General features: G+C 51.4%; 1 protein-coding gene across 1 annotated transcript in view; it reads left to right on the forward strand.

The window, feature by feature from the left end:
- Positions 1–23231, forward strand: part of LOC147666684 (histone-lysine N-methyltransferase 2C-like) — a 369504-nt gene that overhangs the window by 332582 nt on the left and 13691 nt on the right. The gene's annotated exons all lie outside the window — the stretch shown is intronic.

Here is a 23231-nt window from a genome sequence, read left to right on the forward strand (position 1 = left end):
TGCTTAGATATAAGGTGGCTCTGAAAAGAGCCATTGTGTTAATTGAGTGTTTTCTGCATTTATAAGTAAGTACCGATGCAGAGCCTGATGTTGCAGAGGAAGATTCTGTTTCCCTCATTCGTGAAATGAACACCGTCTCTCCTATAGACGTCTTGCATGTGGTATCGCAAGTTGTTGTGGTAAATAGAACCCATGCTATAATCTCTGAGGAACGCAGAAACAGATTTATTTACATGTCTCCTTGCTTTCTCAAATTGTGCACAATGTTGATTGGACCAATTCCATTTCTGTCTTTGGCATATATTGGAATATACCAAGGCAGATCGAGGAAAAAGTGTCATCAATTGTCGAAAGGTGTCTTTTAGAAGCATTTCCAGACCTACCCCAGTGATTGTGCCTAGATCGTTCCCACCACAGTGCACAATTATAAGGTCTGGTTCTGGGAGATGCATAAAAGTTTTCACCAATGGAATCAATTGGTGACATTTCAATCCTCTTTTGGCAATCCATGTTATGTGTACATTTGGTAAGCCGAGGTTGCAAATTCGTCTGCTTACTGCATATTTTTCACTCCAGTGAATATAACTGTGTCCTATTAGCCAGACCTTCTTTTTTAAGGGATTTGTAGTCGTCCTCCGATCGGTTCTGGAAGTGGAATGGTAGTTAGAAGTTGAAATTCTAAATAAAGAAAAAGGAAGAGGCTGGGTGTGGTTAAAAAAAATAAAAATGATTGGTTGATTGTAATAAGTGGAGATTGAACAGTACGTTGCATGTTAATGTTTATGTTAAACGAAAAGTACTATTGGGTGTGAAAAAAAGACATGTAACAGAGCTGTGGATTGGCAGGTGTTTCTGGAGGGAAAATAGTCTTCTTAGTTTGCTGTAGAACGTTGAGACATGAACTTTTGACCTGTGCCTTCAGCAAGGTGCAGAATGAGGTGTAACCATGGAAACAGCCGGAGATGGCAGTTGGTGATGGGTTCACTCTTTGGTGCCTCTGCATCTGACTCTGTTCTGTGGTGGCAGGCGGAGAACTGTTTGTTATTGTGGAGATGAAAGGGTGATAAGGAGAGAAATACGACATAGCGTCTGGCCTGTAGAAGCGTGGGAGCAGTGATTAAGTCTGAGTGAAGCGGAACTGTGGCGGTGCTTGGTAACAGTAAAAAAAAATTTAACAGTGGTATAACTGTCTGTACGGTGCGCGACCTACTAAGAAAGAGTTCACTGGCCGTAATTGGCTTGCAGGTTCTAGTATCAGTAAGTGAGGTTGAGAAAAGAAAACATTCAGGACTTTATTTATGAAGGCCTTGCGCCACCGGTGCGTCACTTTTTCCCATTTTAAAAAATGAGGCACCGGCGGCGGAAGGTCTTCATAAATAAGGTCCTCAGTGTCTACAGTTAAGGTTATGTGGAACCCATGAATAGTTTTTCAATATGAAATCATTTCAGTTGAGATTATGGATTAAAAGAGAAACCGTGAATATTTGAAATGTTTATTTAGAAATGTACTGTTTTAAAGGCAAATCATTATGTAATATGAGTACAGAAATTGCCAAAAACACAGTAATTGGTATTGTCAGTAGTACATGGAATACAAACGCTATAGTTGAAGAAAAATGAATATAGTTGGAAAAAAACATTGTACACTTTTATAAGGAAGTATATCATATTTTAACCCCTTAAGTGCTGCTGACGGCCAATGGTCGTCAGCAGCGCTACCTCCCCAGTGCTGCGCACCACCATTGAACGTCCATTCAGCACTAGTTCTAATGGACAGCGCAGCACTGGGGAGAAATGTTTACACGCAGCTAAGGTGTTAATAAATGGAAGAAGGTCTCTGGCCTTTCAGTTAGGGAACGATATATGAAAATGCAAGTGGTTATACATCATTACTTTATCAATCAGCTGTCTACATGCGAAGCACTATCAACTTTGTGTTATGTCAGTGTGTGAGGGGAAAAAAAGGCGCCAAAAGCGATAAAATGGTGAGAGGTGCATGTATGTAATCTGTTGGATGCTGCGCAAATCACTATTGAGGAGAACTACTGTATTGAGATATCTTTTGAAGGTTGTGGTATTGCATTTGAAATACAGCACAAGTAATAATGGAAATATTATTGAAAGAACATATTTTTCTGTAAAGTATTTTAAAAACATTATTTTATAGGAAATTAAAGGAGTAGAGGCGTGTGAGGCGGAAATAAGCAGTTGAGATGCGAAATGGCGTTTACAGTTATAAAAAACTCGTTTAAAATTTACACATTAATTAGGGCACATGTAGCATATATTAGCGAGTTTTGCATAGAGTACGTTTGAAATAACCTTAGATAAGATATGCAATAGAATTGTTGAGATTAGACTGTAAAAAAATAAAGTTGAAAATCGAGTAGCTGAAGAAACAAATGTAGTCCACATAAAAGACCAAAATTTAACCAGCACGAAATCATAATGTCCACTGTTAGTAAAGCCAATAGGTCTGTTCTTCAAAAGAAAATATGGAAAAGAACGTGAAGAATATAGGGAAGCAAAAGGAAATGAGGACGTCAATGGCTTGTATGAGAGTTATTGAAGCATTGTTTAGGCAAAATAGGTAGCTTCTGCTTCTAACAGGAAATCACTTTTATCATTTGAAAGTATGTCAGCTATCCAATGGAAAAGAGTAAAGCAGTACTCATGATCTGTTAAAATCGGAGCCTCTTTTATTATCACAGGGCAGCTCGGTGGGTTTTCGATGTAGTTCTCTGTTAGGAAAGAGTTAACCGTCCATTGTGTAGGCAAAGTAGGCGGCAAGTGTTTCTAACAGGAAATCACTGTTATCATCTGAAAACATGTCAGCCATCCAATCGAGAAGATGAAAGGAGCATTCATGATCTGTCATTATTGGAGCGTCTTTAACCATCATAGGGCAGCTCGTTGGGTTTTCGATGTAGCTCTCTGTTAGGAAATCTTGCGCCGCTGCGAATATATTCCAATGACCCAGAACTCCTTGTATCGCTGCAAAGGCCATAAACCCTCCGTTGTAACAAAGCTGTTCATGATCAAGTAACGGATTCATGAGGTGATTGTAATTCGCTTCAGGAGGTACCAAATTGCAGAGACATAAATCCAGGGCCCACGTGAAATCACAGCTCAGGCAATGAAATACAGGCTGCACACAGGTGAAATACGAATATCGAAATGATAATCGATATGAAGTATTCAAAGTTGAGAGTGCTAAGGTGCCGTAGTACAGAGGCGTTCTCTGTCAAAATAGTTCTAAGTGGTCCGGCTCGTTTGCGAAGGCAGGAGGGACATCCATTTTGAATTTCCCAAGATGGTAAAGGAAACGGCGCAGCACTGCCGGTTGTATAGCAACTCCACAGAATTAGGTCGCCGGCTATGCAGTGGAGAGGAGCAGAATGACTTGATAAATTTTCTAGGAGTCTAGTCACTTAAATATTGCTTAGTAGTTATCAAAAAAGTAGCTTTTCTTGAAGTGGAGGATGCGTTAAAAAAATAAGGGAGTCATTTGAGCAAGTTGTAAAGCAAGGTCAATTTTTTTTTACATCAATGCTGTTTTCTGTGAATGTTAGCTAAGTGAAAGATATATGTGTGAGCAGATGCTACGTTAAGTTTTAAATGTGACAATGGAGCTCTTTTTCATGTCTTCCGATTCAAGGTCGGTATTCGCTGCCAAATGCAAATATCAAGAAACGCATTAGTGGGGTAGATAGTCTGCATTCTTAAAGGAAAGCAAATGGAGGGTTATTTTTACCGTGTTAGCATTGTCGTTTAAAAAGTTACAGTGATTTTCATTATATGTTAAGAAAGTGTCACTAATGAAGACTGAAAATAAATCCTTATAAATAACAGGGACTGGTGTATTTTAGAAAAGGTGTGTAACATTACATGAATTGTAAAAAAAAAAATAATGTAATTGACCTTTATTACAGACACTCAAAAAGTAGAAAATAACAATTTCAATATAATAGCCATACCAATGCCACTTAAAACACACCTATTTAGTAATTCGAAGATCTATATACACAACCACTTATTCATCAACAGATATATACAGTCAATCATATATTATATACAGTCACTCATATATGTATTCAGTCATCATATGTTCTTATACACTGATACATCCTGATCATCCTGTTACACACCGACACTCAACCATAGTTATTCACACATAAGTTATATGTACTAGTTTAAAACATATGTACTTCCACAGAAATACACTATTAAAACAGTTATTCATTCACTTAGACAGTCATATATACACTCATACAGAAAAAACAAATAATAACCTATATGCCTTTTACCACACAAACTCACTCACCCATACAGTCTAGCATATATACTGCCTACAACACATACAAACAGTAAGTCACTCATTCATGCATCTATGCACTACATAGGATCTCCCAACGAAGCATATTGACACTTAGACACTCAGACACTCCAACTAATAATCAAACAAATAATAACCTATATAGACATTATGTATCACTCATATAGCTACTCACCAACACATGCAGCCACTTACTTAGAAACTGAGAGACAGATACAGATATTGTTGGACAGGCCACGTGAAGGGCTTGCCTCCTCCCCACATGACAGGACCCGGGCCCCGGTCCTCCAGATGTTACCCACAAAAGCAACCCGCACCCCGTCCCATGCGGGACTCCTGCCGCGGACCTCCCTGTATCATGGGGCCGAATTCCTTCCCGCTCCCTCTGCCGGCCCGGCCGCCATCTTGGACCCTGCACCACGAGGCCGCGTGGCCTCAGATCGACCCTAACCCTGGGCCTGGCCAGGCCCCGACATCCCGGCACCACCATCCACCCAGGAGGTGAACGGCCCACTTGGCAGGTTAATGGTAGAAAGAAGTATCGATGGCTCTCCCCCGCCAGGTGCCGATCGCGCCCAGCTCCCCCGGGCGCTGGCTCCACCCCCCTGCTGGGTGTCTGGACTCCCTCATCCCGGACCTCCCGACCACCAAGTGCGAGGGTCCGGACATCAAAGGGCACCAGACCTATAACTGGGGCAGCTCCAGAGCAGGAAGGCAGTTGTATCCTGGAGTCGAGAGACGCAGTGAAGAACTCATCCTTGACGGACTACTGGCGCTGCCGTAGTCCTGCCTTGCGAACTATCGTCCTGCTTGCTGGCGCTGCCGCAACCTTTCTGCAACCTTCCTCGTCGTCGGGACCTGCTGGCGTGGCCGCGGACCGTTTGTAACCACCACCTTCATCGGGACCTGCTGGCTCCGCCGCGGACCGTCGCTACCTTCCACCATCCCGGGACCTGCTGGCTCCGCCGCGGCCCGATCATCTAGAACGCCGAGCTCGAGGATTGTGAGCTATTCCATCTACTAGATTGGTAACAAGACTGTCCCGCTACCCTTTTCCCAATCAAGAGACTAGAACCGAGGGGACCCCTGAGTCCAGACCTCCTTGTACCATTCCACCGTACTTAAAGAATTGCTTATAAAGAACGTTGAACCTTATCCTTGTGTGGTGTACATCTGTGGGGGGGAAGTTACTCGTCTGTACGATCGTTGGAGACGGCTCTCCCCGGAGACCTCTCCCCTTATTCTCGGCCGACCCTCCCGGTCCGTCTAACATTGGTGGCCAGCGGCGCGATCCGAATCAACGCGTAATCGTACAGAGAGTAGCTCACCCCACGACAAAACCACGATGACAACCAAAGAGAGCGGATCCACCGAGAAGTTCCAGATGGAGAAATTGGAAGAGTACAGCCATCGTGAGTTGAAGCAATTCTGCATTGAACTAGGTATCGCTACCACCGGTCTGAGTACTAAGGACGATTTCAAGCACGCCATTGAGTCATGGGCAGAAACCGGGGCCGTCAGACCCCCGGACCAAAACATCACAGCAACAGAGAAAAACGCCACGGCTCCCGAGGAGCGAAGAACGGGTCTTTCGCAAAACGAAATCCAAGAGCGAGAGAAAAACAGACTACATGAACTAGAAATGGCCCGGCTCAAAATGGATGGCGAACTCAAATTAGCCGAACAAAAACTGAACCTAGAACATCTACGGCTCCGAGAAGAAAGAGAAGAAAAACAGAGCTCGAAGAGAAGAGACTGGCGTATGAACACGAGCGCAACCTAGCAGAGATCGAATTACGTAAGCAGAACAAAGAATTAGGGGTGCCCGAGCAACCGCGCACCCCGTGAGCAACAGAAAAAAAAGTACACATCCCCAAGGATGTCGTGCGAGAATATTTCCGAGATGATGACATACAGCAGTGGTTCAAGGCCTACGAGATCGCTATGACCTCCCACCGGATCGATAGAAGCGACTGGGGAGCCGGTCTTTGGGGGAGGTTCGTCAATGAGGGCCGGGATGCCCTGTTACAGCTCCCCGACCATCTAATGACCTCCTATGACCACATGAAAGCTACCCTCCTCACCCGCTATGGACTCACACCCGAAATGTACCGCCAGAGGTTCCGAGACTGCACCAGGATCCCGGGTACAACTTGGGTGGAGTACGTGAACTATTTCAGCCGAGCCTTCGAGGGTTGGATCAAGGGGAGCAATGTAACGACCTATGAGCAACTCTTCAATCTCATGGTATGGGAGCATCTATCTAACAACTGCTTCGTCGAGCTCAGGCAGCACCTCCTCAACAGTAAATTGACCGATCCACGACAGCTCGCCGCCGAGGCTGACCGGTGGGAAATCACCCGAGTGGGCCGAAATGGGTCACATGAACAGCACCGGAACCCCCCAGGTCAGCACCGTCCCCGAGGAGGAGGAGGGGGCTAGGGACGAGGAAGAGACCACGCCCCGGCCACTCCCGCTGCCAACGCGCCACCCCCGGCCAACCGGGGCAACACCCCGGCGCGCCCGGGGTACAGAGCCAATGTCACGTGTCACCGATGCCAGCGAGTCGGCCACTACGCAAATGACCCGGTTTGTCCACAGAGCCAGACCCCGAGACCCCGCCAGATGGCTGCCGCCGCCCTGGGGGAAGAACAAATCTCCGAAGAACACGAGGAACGTGAGCAAGAACACCAAGAATGGGAACCAGCCGCCATGGTTCTAGCGTGCCTAGGGGGAAAAGACATGGTCCCGCGGGCCCCCCTACCCGCCAACACCCGGAAGTACAGTCAGTGGGTGAACATTAATGGACACGGGGCCGAAGCCCTACGTGACACCGGGGCCAGTGTGACAGCCGTCCGCTGTCACCTGGTGACCCCAGAACAGATCCTGCCGAACGTTCTCTGCCCTGTCCGTTCAGCCGACAATTCGGAGAGTCTCTGTCGGATGGCCTGCGTCCCCTTCGAGTGGGGAGGAGTCTCCGGCATGTTGAAGGTGAAGGTCCGAGATGATGCCCCCGTAGACTGCCTCCTGGGAAATGATCTGGAGAGTTCCCCGTGGGCCGCCGTAGAGAGGAGAGAGCACCTGGGGATGTTGGGCCTCCCGGACTGGGCGTGCGTAACCACCCGGTCCATGGCCGCCCGTGCCATCCCCCGACCCGAAGAACCTGAATGGCCGGCACCTCCTCCCCCGGTCGCTCCAGTAGAAGACACCGTCCGTGCCGACCCTCCAGAGCAAACCCCCGAAGGTCTCACCCAGCTCCAGGACCTTCCCGACCTGGCTCAGTGGCGTCAAGAAGGGGGGCCCACCCAAGAACAGTTTCGTCAAGAGCAGAAGACCTGTCCCTCCCTCGAGGGACTCCGCCAACAAGCCCTCGCCCAGAGCGCAGGGGATACCGCCGGAACCCATTGGGTCTATTGGGACAATGACCTGTTGTACAGCGAACAGAGAATCACGGAGTTAGGGGCCAGTCGAGTGCTAGTGGTGCCCCTCCGCTTCAGAGACTTTTTGCTAAACCTGGCCCACGATGTCCCCCTGGCGGGTCACCTGGGTCAGGACAAAACCTACAGTCGCCTGGTGACCCACTTTTTCTGGCCCAAGATGAGGAACGACGTACTCCAGCACTGCCGGTCTTGCCCCACGTGCCAGGCCAGCGGGAAGAGCGGCCGCAAGCTTAAAGCCCCTCTGCAACCTTTTCCAGTAGTCACCACCCCGTTCGAGAGGGTGGGAATAGACATTGTGGGGCCCCTGGACCCCCGTACAGCACAAGGACATCGGTTCATCCTGGTACTGGTGGACCACGCCACCCGCTACCCCGAGGCTGTTCCCCTGCGAACTGTGACAGCCCCGGTGGTTGGCCGGGCCTTGATGGGAATCTTCTCCCGGGTGGGCTTCCCCCGAGAAGTCGTCAGCGACAGAGGCACGAACTTTATTTCAAAATACATGAAATCCCTCTGGCAACAGTGTGGGGTCACCTACCGATTCACGACCCCCTATCACCCTCAAGGAAACGGCCTAGTTGAGCGGTTCAACCGCACGCTCAAAGGGATGATTGGGGGGTTGGAAGAGCCCCTCTGTCGCCAGTGGGATGTGCTACTGCCGTGCCTCCTCTTTGCCTATCGAGAAGTTCCCCAGAAATCCCTCGGCTTTAGCCCGTTTGAACTCTTATATGGACACCCGGTGCGAGGGCCGCTCAGCCTAGTCAAAGAAGGTTGGGAAATGCCCCCTCTGAAGAACCCTCCAGATGTTTTCAAGTGCCTCCTGACCCTACGCAACCAGACCAGACGGTTCAGAGAAATGGCTAAAGCAAACTTGGAGGCCAGCCAGGAGGACATGAAAAGGTGGTACGATCAAAATGCCTCCTCCATCGAATTTGAACCCGGCCAACAGGTATGGGTGATGTCTCCCACCGAACCCTGCGCCCTGCAAGACAAATGGACAGGGCCCTTCAAAGTGGTCGAGCGCAAGAGCTCTGTCACCTACCTCATCGATATGGAATCTTCACGGAACCCCCTCCGGGTCCTCCACGCCAATAGACTAAAGCCCCACTTTGTGCGCTCGGAGCTCAGCCTCCTGATGGCAACAGACAGCGGAACCGAAGAGGACTCCGAGCCACTCCCTGATCTCCTACGGACTCGAGAGAAGGACGGCTCCGTGGACGGGGTCCGACTCTCGGAGGCCCTCACCCAGGAGCAGCGTCAAGGCTGCCGAGACCTCCTACTGCAGTTTGCCGCTCTGTTCTCCCTCACCCCCGGGGTCACCCCCTGGTGCTCCCACGATGTAGACACGGGAGACAGTCCCCCTGTCCGACATCGGGCCTACCGCGTACCAGATCGGGTACGGGCCTGCATCCAAGAGGAGGTGTCCAAGATGCTCACGCTCGGGGTCATCGAGCCCTCAGACAGCCCCTGGGCCAGCCCAGTGGTACTCGTCCCCAAAGCAGCCGCCCCCGGCGTCACTCCGGAGCTCCGGTTCTGCGTCGACTACCGGGGCCTCAATGCGGTCACCAGAACCGACGCACATCCCATTCCCCGAGCAGATGAACTAATCGACCGTATGGGAGCTGCCCGCTACCTCAGCATCTTCGACCTGACAGCGGGCTACTGGCAGATCGGTCTCACACCCCGAGCCCAAGAGCGATCTGCCTTCTCCACCCCTGATGGCCACTACCACTTCAAGGTCATGCCATTCGGCATGAAGAATGCGCCAACAACATTCCAGCGGCTAGTAAATCAGGTCCTGGCGGGACTCGAAGAGTTCAGCGCCGCCTATCTGGACGATATCGCTGTGTACAGCCGCCACTGGTCCGACCACCTCAACCACCTCCGAGAGGTTCTGCAGGCCCTCCAACGAGCCGGCCTCACGATCAAGGCCAGCAAGTGTCAAATTGGCCAGGGGTCCGTGACCTACCTCGGGCACCAGGTGGGAAGCGGTCTGGTGGCCCCGCTGCAACTCAAAATCGCTGCCATCCAGTCCTGGCAGCCCCCCATCACCCAGACCGAGGTCCGCGCCTTCTTGGGGCTCACAGGCTACTACAGGCGGTTCGTGAGGGACTATGGCAGCATTGTGGGGCCCCTCACGGAGCTCACCTCCAAAAACCACCCAAAGAAGGTCAACTGGACCCCAGACTGTCAAGCGGCCTTCGAGAAGCTGAAGGCCGCTATGTGCACTGCCCCTGTGCTCCAGGCCCCCGACTACAGTCGGGAATTCATCGTCCAAACGGATGCCTCCGACCATGGCATTGGGGCAGTCCTCTCCCAGTTGAACCCCGAAGGACTTGACCAACCAGTGGCCTTCATCAGCAGACGTCTCCTGGCCCGAGAACAACGCTGGAGCACCATCGAGAGGGAGGCCTTCGCCGTAGTGAGGGCCCTCAAGAAGCTCCGGCCCTATCTCTTCGGTACCCACTTCCGGGTGCAAACAGATCATCGGCCCCTGCAGTGGCTAATGCAGATGCGGGGGGAAAACCCAAAACTGTTGCGTTGGTCCATCTCCCTGCAGGGGATGGACTTCACCGTGGAACATCGACCTGGCCAAGACCACGCCAACGCAGATGGCCTGTCAAGATTTTTCCGCCTCGACGAGGAGAGTCCCCAAGAGGATGGGTGACTCTCCCCGCCTTCAGCTGGGGGGGACGCATGTTGGACAGGCCACGTGAAGGGCTTGCCTCCTCCCCACATGACAGGACCCGGGCCCCGGTCCTCCAGATGTTACCCACAAAAGCAACCCGCACCCCGTCCCATGCGGGACTCCTGCCGCGGACCTCCCTGTATCATGGGGCCGAATTCCTTCCCGCTCCCTCGGCTGGCCCGGCCACCATCTTGGACCCTGCACCACGAGGCCGCGTGGCCTCAGATCGACCCTAACCCTGGGCCTGGCCAGGCCCCGACATCCCGGCACCACCATCCACCCAGGAGGTGAACGGCCCACTTGGCAGGTTAATGGGAGAAAGAAGTATCGATGGCTCTCCCCCGCCAGGTGCCGATCGCGCCCAGCTCCCCCGGGCGCTGGCTCCACCCCCCTGCTGGGTGTCTGGACTCCCTCATCCCGGACCTCCCGACCACCAAGTGCGAGGGTCCGGACATCAAAGGGCACCAGACCTATAACTGGGGCAGCTCCAGAGCAGGAAGGCAGTTGTATCCTATAGTCGAGAGACGCAGTGAAGAACTCATCCTTGACGGACTACTGGCGCTGCCGTAGTCCTGCCTTGCGAACTATCGTCCTGCTTGCTGGCGCTGCCGCAACCTTTCTGCAACCTTCCTCGTCGTCGGGACCTGCTGGCGTGGCCGCGGACCGTTTGTAACCACCACCTTCATCGGGACCTGCTGGCTCCGCCGCGGACCATCGCTACCTTCCACCATCCCGGGACCTGCTGGATCCGCCGCGGCCCGATCATCTAGAACGCCGAGCTCGAGGATTGTGAGCTATTCCATCTACTAGATTGGTAACAAGACTGTCCCGCTACCCTTTTCCCAATCAAGAGACTAGAACCGAGGGGACCCCTGAGTCCAGACCTCCTTGTACCATTCCACCGTACTTAAAGAATTGCTTATAAAGAACGTTGAACCTTATCCTTGTGTGGTGTACATCTGTGGGGGGAAGTTACTCGTCTGTACGATCGTTGGAGACGGCTCTCCCCGGAGACCTCTCCCCTTATTCTCGGCCGACCCTCCCGGTCCGTCTAACAGATATGTACATATTTAAACATTACTCATTAGCCCATGTACTCATCAAGATATACTGAATCAGTCAGTAATACAATCTATTTTTCACCTAAAAAGCAGCTTTTTATACACTTATATGCTCAATTCTTCTTCCATTAACTTTCAGATATACATATATAAAACATATTTAATTTTCAGAACTAACCCATTCACTGGATGATGTCATCAGTGATGTCATGAGTGACGTCACTGACCATGTCATGAGTGATGTAATATGTGAAGTCATCAGCAGTGCATTGCGGGCGCGCGAGTTATAGTTAGCTGAAGTAACTATAACGGGGAATTTCATTGGTTTTATATTAGTAAAATGTCCAGCTAACTATAACATATGTCAAACCTATGGTTTTTTCAGTGAATTTCATAGGTTTTTTAAATGCTACTTCCTAACTATAACGTGTGTAAAACCTAGGGTTTTTTCAGTGAATTTCATAGGTTTTTCAAATGCTATTTCCTAACTATAACGTGTGTAAAACCTATGGTTTTTTCAGTGAATATATATATATACATATATATATTTACAATAAAGGCAATAGGCCTATCTTATCTCTTGTGAAAAGCATGTTAAAGCTAGTGAGCTTTTAAGGGTGAATTGTTATCACACCATTGTAATGCATGTAGATTGCCGTGAAAAGCAAGGTTTTTGGTGTAGGTCACCTCATCTGACAGATTGGTGATCCAGTCCTTTTTGTTTCTCCTTTTATAGACCCCCCCCCCCTTTCATTTCTTTTCTTTTTTGTGTGAGTTCTATTTTAGAGTATACTGCACCAGAGAATGGTGAAGAAATGCTTGCTTGCCGTTCAGTTGAACAGCAGTGGGCTGCAACCTGTTCAGCCATTTCTTATAAACCAGGAAGTCTTCTTGGAATGGTATTGTCTATAGTGTATCATTGATAACCATTCCAAGATGGCCAACATGTTGCTACTAAACATGGTGGCTGTGTTAAAACTTTCAAACAAAAAAACTATATATATCTTTGCAAGATGGCCACCCACTGCTATGTTCAAATGTACTGTTTTATAGAAAGAATATGCACGTCATGCTAAGATATATTTTTTTGTGGTAGGGTGCATGTACCTTATTGAGTGCTTTAATTCACTAGTGACCATGTACAAAAGTGATAAAGGTGAGTGGATGGCAATCGCCACATTTCAACGTATCTCCCACCTGCTCTGACTTTGTTTTATTTATTTATTTATAAAATTTTATATAGCGCGAACAAGATCCCGAAGGATATCAGAGCGCTTTATAAAAATGATGAAAGGAAGGACATAAGAGCAATGATGACATAGAGTAAGAATAAAAAAATTAAACAAGCATTAGGAATGCATTAGGGCTCGGGTTTGTTTGAGTTAGAGATAATGCATTGTAAATGGCAATGTGTTTTAGGCATGTGTTTTGGAGTGGAAGCATGTGGTGTGTGTTGGAGATGTGTGTTGGATTGGAATGTTATCAATGGTGGCATGCTGCACTTTAACGCATTATCTTTAAAAGGTAAAGTGCAGCATAGTGCGATAGGTACAATATTAATTGGTGGATGCGTTATCAATTGGTGTGTGCATTGATGGGTGGTGGATGTGTGTGCCTGTAGGAATTGTGCAGTGATGGCTGTTGGTGTGTGTGTTTGGTGGAAGCGTGTAGTGGTGGCTTGAGGTGTGTATGACAGGTGGTAGCATGCAGTAAGAGCGGTTATTGAGTGTGGCTGTCAAGCATACAGAGCTGGATGGTAATGCGTGTGGTTGGTGAAAGGGTGCACTGACAGCTGTTGATGATTGTGCCAATTGAAAGAGTGGCTGGTGCACTGTCAGCTGTTGGTGTGTGTGTGTGTGTTAGGTGAAAGTTGCGCTGACATTGTTTGTTGTGGGTGTTTAGCGGCACTGATGCATGGTCGTGTTTGTTTTTGGTGAAAGCGTACATTGATGGTTGTTGGCGTTTGTGCCTGGTGAAAGCATTCATTGACGGCTGGGGGTGTGTTGTGTGTGTTGTTTTGTGTGTAGTGGTGAGTGTGTGGGGGTGAGTGTGTGGGGGTGAGTGTGTGGGGGTGAGTGTGTTGTGGTGAGTGGTGACGAGTGGTGACGAGTGTGTGGTGTTGAGAGAGTGAGGTGTGTGGTGTATGTGTGTGTGGTGTGTGTATGGTGTGTGTGGTATGTGTGTGTGGTGTTTTCTGCACACTCAAACACTGCCCCAACACATTCACACACTGCTCACCCGCACACTCCCAATGTCACCCTGCATAGTCACACACAGTTTATCCTGCACACTCATTCTGCACACTCACACAATGTGCACCCTGCACCCTTACACACTGTCTCTGCAGTCACTCTGCACTCACTGTCACTTTACACTCACTCTGCACTCACTGTCACTCTATACTCACTCTGCACTCACTGTCACTCTACACTCACTCTGCACTCACTCTGCACTCACTGTCACTCTGCACTCACTGTCACTCTGCACTCACTGTCACTCTGCACTCACTGTCACTCTGCACTCACTGTCACTCTGCACTCACTGTCACTCTGCACTCACTGTCACTCTGCACTCGCTGTCACTCTGCACTCACTTTCACTCTGCACTCACTTTGCACTCACTGTCACTCTGCACTCACTTTGCACTCACTGTCACTCTGCACTCACTTTGCACTCACTGTCACTCTGCACTCACTTTGCACTCACTGTCACTCTACACTCACTCTACACTCACTGTCACTCTACACTCACTGTCACTCTGCACTCACTGTCTCTGCACTCACTCTGCACTCACTGTCACTCTGCACTCACTGTCACTCTGCACTCACTGTCACTCTGCACTCACTGTCACTCTGCACTCACTGTCACTCTGCACTCACTGTCACTCTGCACTCACTGTCACTCTGCACTCACTGTCACTCTGCACTCACTGTCACTCTGCACTCACTGTCACTCTGCACTCACTGTCACTCTGCACTCACTGTCACTCTGCACTCACTGTCATTCTGCACTCTCTGCACTCACTCTGCACTCTCTGCACTCTCTGCACTCACTCTGCACTCTCTGCACTCACTCTGCACTCTCTGCACTCACTCTGCACTCACTCTGCACTCACTCTGCACTCACTGTCACTCTATACTCACTCTGCACTCACTGTCACTCTACACTCACTCTGCACTCACTCTGCACTCACTGTCACTCTGCACTCACTGTCACTCTGCACTCACTGTCACTCTGCACTCACTTTCACTCTGCACTCACTTTGCACTCACTGTCACTCTGCACTCACTTTGCACTCACTGTCACTCTACACTCACTCTACACTCACTGTCACTCCGCACTCACTGTCTCTGCACTCACTCTGCACTCACTGTCACTCTGCACTCACTGTCACTCTGCACTCACTGTCACTCTGCACTCACTGTCACTCTGCACTCACTGTCACTCTGCACTCACTGTCACTCTGCACTCACTGTCACTCTGCACTCACTGTCACTCTGCACTCACTGTCACTCTGCACTCACTGTCACTCTGCACTCACTGTCACTCTGCACTCACTGTCACTCTGCACTCTCTGCACTCACTCTGCACTCTCTGCACTCACTCTGCACTCACTGTCACTCTGCACTCACTCTGCACTCACTGTCACTCTGCACTCACTCTGCACTCACTGTCACTCTACACTCACTCTGCACTCACTATCCTCTCGCACTCACTCTGCACTCACTATCCTCTCGCACTCACTGTCATTCTTGCACTCACTGTCACTCTCACACTCACTCTGCACTCACTGTCCCTCTGCACTCACTGTCACTCTGCACTCACTGTCACTCTGCACTCACTGTCACTCTGCACTCACTGTCACTCTGCACTCACTGTCACTCTGCACTCACTGTCACTCTGCACTCACTGTCACTCTGCACTCACTGTCACTCTGCACTCACTGTCACTCTGCACTCACTCTGCACTCACTGTCACTCTGCACTCACTTTGCACTCACTGTCTCTGCACTGTCTCTGCACTCACTGTCACTCTGCACTCACTGTCACTCTGCACTCACTGTCACTCTGCACTCACTGTCACTCTGCACTCACTGTCACTCTGCACTCACTGTCACTCTGCACTCACTGTCACTCTGCACTCACTGTCACTCTGCACTCACTGTCACTCTGCACTCACTGTCACTCTGCACTCACTCTGCACTCACTCTGCACTCACTCTGCACTCACTCTGCACTTGCACTCACTCTGCACTCACTCTGCACTCTGCACTCACTCTGCACTCTGCACTCACTCTGCACTCTGCACTCACTCTGCACTCTGCACTCACTCTGCACTCTGCACTCACTCTGCACTCTGCACTCACTCTGCACTCTGCACTCACTCCGCCCTCATTCTGCACTCACTGTACCTCTGCCCTCATTCTGCACTCACTGTCACTGCACTCACTCTGCACTCACTGTCACTCTGCACTCACTCTGCACTCACTGTCACTTGCACTTACTCTGCACTCACTGTCACTCTGCACTCACTGTCACTCTGCACTCACTGTCACTCTGCACTCACTGTCACTCTGCACTCACTGTCACTCTGCACTCACTGTCACTCTCGCACTGACTCTGCACTCACTGTTGCTCTCACACTCACTCTGCACACACTCACTCTGCACACACTCACTCTGCACACACTCACTCTGCACACACTCACTCTGCACACACTCACTCTGCACACACTCACTCTGCACACACTCACTCTGCACTCACTGTCACTCTGCACACACTCACTCTGCAGTCACTGTCACTCTGCACTCTACAGTCACTGTCACTCTGCACTCTACAGTCACTGTCACTCTGCACTCACTCTGCACTCACTGTCACTCTGCACTCTCTGCACTCACTCTGCACTCACTGTCACTCTGCACTCTCTGCACTCACTCTGCACTCACTGTCACTCTGCACTCACTGTCACTCTGCACTCACTGTCACTCTGCACTCACTGTCACTCTGCACTCACTGTCACTCTGCACTCACTGTCACTCTGCACTCACTGTCACTCTGCACTCACTGTCACTCTGCACTCACTGTCACTCTGCACTCTCTGCACTCACTCTGCACTCACTGTCACTCTGCACTCACTGTCACTCTGCACTCTCTGCACTCACTCTGCACTCACTGTCACTCCGCACTCACTGTCTCTGCACTCACTCTGCACTCACTGTCACTCTGCACTCACTGTCACTCTGCACTCACTGTCACTCTGCACTCACTGTCACTCTGCACTCACTGTCACTCTGCACTCACTGTCACTCTGCACTCACTGTCACTCTGCACTCACTGTCACTCTGCACTCACTGTCACTCTGCACTCACTGTCACTCTGCACTCACTGTCACTCTGCACTCACTGTCACTCTGCACTCACTGTCACTCTGCACTCACTGTCACTCTGCACTCTCTGCACTCACTCTGCACTCACTGTCACTCTGCACTCACTCTGCACTCACTGTCACTCTGCACTCACTCTGCACTCACTGTCACTCTACACTCACTCTGCACTCACTATCCTCTCGCACTCACTCTGCACTCACTATCCTCTCGCACTCACTGTCATTCTTGCACTCACTGTCACTCTCACACTCACTCTGCACTCACTGTCCCTCTGCACTCACTGTCACTCTGCACTCACTGTCACTCTGCACTCACTGTCACTCTGCACTCACTGTCACTCTGCACTCACTGTCACTCTGCACTCACTGTCACTCTGCACTCACTGTCACTCTGCACTCACTGTCACTCTGCACTCACTGTCACTCTGCACTCACTCTGCACTCACTGTCACTCTGCACTCACTTTGCACTCACTGTCTCTGCACTGTCTCTGCACTCACTGTCACTCTGCACTCACTGTCACTCTGCACTCACTGTCACTCTGCACTCACTGTCACTCTGCACTCACTGTCACTCTGCACTCACTGTCACTCTGCACTCACTGTCACTCTGCACTCACTGTCACTCTGCACTCACTGTCACTCTGCACTCACTGTCACTCTGCACTCACTGTCACTCTGCACTCACTCTGCACTCACTCTGCACTCACTCTGCACTCACTCTGCACTTGCACTCACTCTGCACTCACTCTGCACTCTGCACTCACTCTGCACTCTGCACTCACTCTGCACTCTGCACTCACTCTGCACTCTGCACTCACTCTGCACTCTGCACTCACTCTGCACTCTGCACTCACTCTGCACTCTGCACTCACTCTGCACTCTGCACTCACTCCGCCCTCATTCTGCACTCACTGTACCTCTGCCCTCATTCTGCACTCACTGTCACTGCACTCACTCTGCACTCACTGTCACTCTGCACTCACTCTGCACTCACTGTCACTTGCACTTACTCTGCACTCACTGTCACTCTGCACTCACTGTCACTCTGCACTCACTGTCACTCTGCACTCACTGTCACTCTGCACTCACTGTCACTCTGCACTCACTGTCACTCTCGCACTGACTCTGCACTCACTGTTGCTCTCACACTCACTCTGCACACACTCACTCTGCACACACTCACTCTGCACACACTCACTCTGCACTCACTGTCACTCTGCACACACTCACTCTGCAGTCACTGTCACTCTGCACTCTACAGTCACTGTCACTCTGCACTCTACAGTCACTGTCACTCTGCACTCACTCTGCACTCACTGTCACTCTGCACTCTCTGCACTCACTCTGCACTCACTGTCACTCTGCACTCTCTGCACTCACTCTGCACTCACTGTCACTCTGCACTCACTGTCACTCTGCACTCACTGTCACTCTGCACTCACTGTCACTCTGCACTCACTGTCACTCTGCACTCACTGTCACTCTGCACTCACTGTCACTCTGCACTCACTGTCACTCTGCACTCTCTGCACTCACTCTGCACTCACTGTCACTCTGCACTCACTGTCACTCTGCACTCTCTGCACTCACTCTGCACTCACTGTCACTCTGCACTCACTGTCACTGCACTCACTGTCACTGCACTCACTGTCACTGCACTCACTGTCACTCTGCACTCACTGTCACTCTGCACTCACTGTCACTCTGCACTCACTGTCACTCTGCACTCACTGTCACTCTGCACTCACTGTCACTCTGCACTCACTGTCACTCTGCACTCACTGTCACTCTGCACTCACTGTCACTCTGCACTCACTGTCACTCTGCACTCACTGTCACTCTGCACTCACTGTCACTCTGCACTCACTGTCACTCTGCACTCACTCTGCACTCTTCACTCACTCTGCACTCTGCACTCACTCTGCACTCTGCACTCACTCTGCACTCACTCTGCACGCACTCTGCACTCACTCTGCACTCTGCACTCACTCTGCACTCACTCTGCACTCACTCTGCACTCACTCTGCACTCACTCTGCACTCACTCTGCACTCACTCTGCACTCACTCTGCACTCACTCTGCACTCACTCTGCACTCTGCACTCACTGTCACTCTGCACTCACTGTCACTCTGCACTCACTCTGCACTCACTCTGCACTCACTCTGCACTCACTCTGCACTCACTCTGCACTCACTCTGCACTCACTCTGCACTCACTCTGCACTCTCTGCACTCACTCTGCACTCTCTGCACTCACTCTGCACTCACTCTGCACTCTCTGCACTCACTCTGCACTCACTCTGCACTCTCTGCACTCACTCTGCACTCACCCTGCACTCACCCTGCACTCACTCTGCACTCACTCTACACTCACTCTGCACTCACTGTCACTCTACACTCACTCTACACTCACTCTACACTCACTCTGCACTCACTGTCACTCTACACTCACTCTGCACTCACTGTCACTCTACACTCACTCTGCACTCAGTCACTCTACACTCACTCTGCACTCACTGTCACTCTACACTCACTCTGTACTCACTGTCACTCTGCACTCACTGCCTCTGCACTCACTGTCACTCTGCACTCACTGTCACTCTGCACTCACTGTCACTCTGCACTCACTCTGCATTCACTGTCACTCTGCACTCACTGTCACTTTGCACTCACTCTGCACTCACTGTCACTCTGCACTCACTGTCACTTGCACTCACTCTGCACTCACTGTCACTCTGCACTCACTGTCACTCTGCACTCACTGTCACTCTGCACTCACTGTCACTGCACTCACTGTCACTCTCGCACTGACTCTGCACTCACTGTTGCTCTCACACTCACTCTGCACACACTCACTCTGCACACACTCACTCTGCACTCACTGTACCTCTGCCCTCATTCTGCACTCACTGTCACTCTACACTCACTCTGCACTCACTGTCACTCTACACTCACTCTGCACTCACTGTCACTTGCACTCACTCTGCACTCACTGTCACTCTGCACTCACTGTCACTCTGCACTCACTGTCACTCTGCACTCACTGTCACTCTGCACTCTACAGTCACTGTCACTCTGCACTCACTGTCATTCTGCACTCTACACTCGCTGTCACTCTGCACTCACTCAGCACTCATTGTCACTCTGCACTCACGGTCACTCTGCACTCACTCTGCACTCACTCTCCACTCAGTCGTTCTCGCACTCTGCACTCACTGTCACTCTGCACTCTCACTGTCACTCTCGCACTCACTCTGCACTCTCACTGTCACTCTCGCACTCACTCTGCACTCACTGTCATTCTGCACTCACTGTCATTCTGCACTCACTGTCATTCTGCACTCACTGTCATTCTGCACTCACAGTCATTCTGCACTCACTCTGCACTCACTGTCACTCTGCACTCACTGTCACTCTGCACTCACTGTCACTCTGCACTCACTGTCACTCTGCACTCACTGTCACTCTGCACTCACTGTCACTCTGCACTCACTGTCACTCTGCACTCACTGTCACTCTGCACTCACTGTCACTCTGCACTCACTGTCACTCACACTCACTCTGCACTCAGTCGTTCTCGCACTCTGCACTCACTGTCACTCTGCACTCACTGTCTGTTGGACAGGCCACGTGAGGGGCTTGCCTCCTCCCCCGCATGACAGGGCCCGAGCCCCGGTCCTCCGAATGTTACCCACAGAAGCAACCCGCAACCCGTCTCAGGCGGGACTCCTGCCCCCGGACATCTCTGTGTCATGTGGTCGAATCCCTTCCAGCTCCCTCGGCCGGCCCGGCCGCCATCTTGGACACTGCACCACGAGGCCGCGTGACCTCAGATCGACTCTAACCCTGGGCCTGGCCAGGCCCCGACATCCCGGCACCACCATCCATCCAGGAGGTGAACGGCCCACTTGGCAAGTCAAGGGGAGAAAGAAGTGTCGAAGGCTCTCCCCCGCCAGGTGCCGATCGCACCCAGCTCCCCCCGGGCGCTGGCTCCACCCCCCTGCTGGGTGTCTGGACTCCCTCATCCCGGACCTCCCGACCTCCAAGTGCAGGGGTCCGGACATCAAAGGACGCCAGACCTATAACTGGGGCAGCTCCAGAGCAGGAAGGCAGTTGTATCCTGGAGTCGAGAGACACCGCGACGAACTCATCCTTGACGGACTACTGGCGCTGCCGTAGTCCTACCTTGCGAACGATTGTCCTGCCTGCTGGCGCTGCCGCAAACTTCTGAATCCTTCAACCTCGTCGGGACCTGCTGGCACTGCCGCGGACCGTCGTCACGTTCGATCATCTCGGGACCTGCTGGCTCCGCCGCGGCCCGATCATCTAGAACACCGAGCTCGAGGATTGTGAGCTATCCATCGTATCCTCACCTCTACCAGATTGGTAACGAGACTGTCCCGCTACCCCCTTCCCATCCAAGAGACTAAACTCGAGGGGACCCCTGAGTCCAGACCTCCTTGTACCATTCTATCGTACTTAAAGATTGCATATAAAGAACGTTAAACCTTATCTTTGTGTGGTGCCCATCTGTGGGGGGGAAGTTACTCGTCTGTACGATCGCTGGAGACGGCTCTCCCCGGAGACCTCTCCCCTTGTCCTCGGCCGACCCTCCCGGTCCGTCTAACATTGGTGGCCAGCGGCGCGATCCGAATCAACGCGTAATCGTACAGAGAGTAGCTCACCCCACGACGAAACCACAATGACAACCAAAGAAAGCGGATCCACCGAGAAATTCCAGATGGAGAAATTGGAAGAATACAGCCATCGTGAGCTGAAACAATTCTGCATTGAATTAGGCATTGCTACCACCGGTCTGAGTACTAAAGACGATTTCAAACACGCCATTGAGTCGTGGGCAGAACCCGGGGCCGCCAGACCCCCGGACCAAAATGTTGCAGCATCAGAGAGGAACACCACGGCTCCCGAGGAGCGAAGAACGGGTCTCTCGCAGGAAGAGATCCAAGAGAGAGAAAAAAACAGACTTCATGAGTTAGAAATGGCCCGGCTCAAAATAGAAGGTGAACTCAAATTAGCCGAACAAAAACTGAACCTAGAACATCTGCGGCTCCGAGAAGAACGGGAAGAAAAACAGAGACAGAGAGAACTCGAAGAAAAGAGACTAGCGTATGACCACGAGCGCAAACTAGCAGAAATAGACTTACGGAAGCAGAACAAAGAACTGGGGGTGCCCGAGCAACCGCGCACCCCAGGAGCGACAGAAAAGAAAGTACACATCCCCAAGGATGTCGTTCGAGAGTATTTCCGAGATGACGACATACAACAGTGGTTCAAGGCCTACGAGATCGCCATGACCTCCCACCGGATCGATCGAAGTGACTGGGGAGCCGGTCTATGGGGGAGGTTCGTCAATGAGGGCCGCGATGCCCTGTTACAGCTCCAGGACCATCTGATGACCTCCTATGACCACATGAAGGCTGCCCTCCTCACCCGATATGGGCCCACACCCGAAATGTACCGCCAGCGGTTCCGAGACTGCACCCGGATCCCGGGTACAACTTGGGTGGAATATGTAAACTATTTCAGCCGAGCCTTCGAGGGGTGGATCAAGGGAAGCCATGTAACAACATACGAGCAACTTTTTAATCTCATGGTGTGGGAACACCTCTCTAACAACTGCTTCGTCGAGCTCAGGCAGCACCTCCTCGACAGTAAATTGACGGACCCACGGCAGCTCGCCGCCGAGGCTGACCGGTGGGAGATCACCCGAGTAGGCCGGAGCGGGCCGCACAAACAGCACCGGAACAACCAAGGTCAGCACCCTCCCCGAGGAGGAGGAGGAGGCCAGGGACGAGGAAGAGACACCGCCCCGGCCGCCCCCGCTGCCAACACACCGCCCCCGGCCAACCGGGGCAACCCCCCAGTGCGCCCGGGGTACCGAGCCAATGTCACTTGTCACCGATGCCAGCGAGTCTGCCACTACGCAAGTGACCCGAACTGTCCGCCGTACCAGACTCCGAGACCCCGCCAGGTAGCTGCCGCCACCCTGGGCGGAGAACAGATCTCCGAAGAACAGGAGGAATGCGAGCAAGAACAACAAGAATGGGAACCGGCCGCCATGGTGCTAGCGTGCCTAGGGGGAAGAGACATGGTCCCGCGGGCTCCCCTACCCGCCAACACCAGAAAATATAGTCAGTGGGTGAACATTAATGGGCGCAGGGCCGAAGCCCTACGTGACACAGGAGCCAGTGTGACGGCCGTCCGCTGTCACCTGGTGACACCAGAACAGATCCTGCCGAACATTCTCTGCCCCGTCCGTTCAGCCGACAATTCGGAGAGTCTCTGTCGGATGGCCTGCGTCCC

Source organism: Lissotriton vulgaris, unplaced genomic scaffold, assembly GCF_964263255.1.
Source record: "Lissotriton vulgaris unplaced genomic scaffold, aLisVul1.2 SCAFFOLD_1077, whole genome shotgun sequence".
Lineage (NCBI taxonomy): Eukaryota > Metazoa > Chordata > Amphibia > Caudata > Salamandridae > Lissotriton > Lissotriton vulgaris.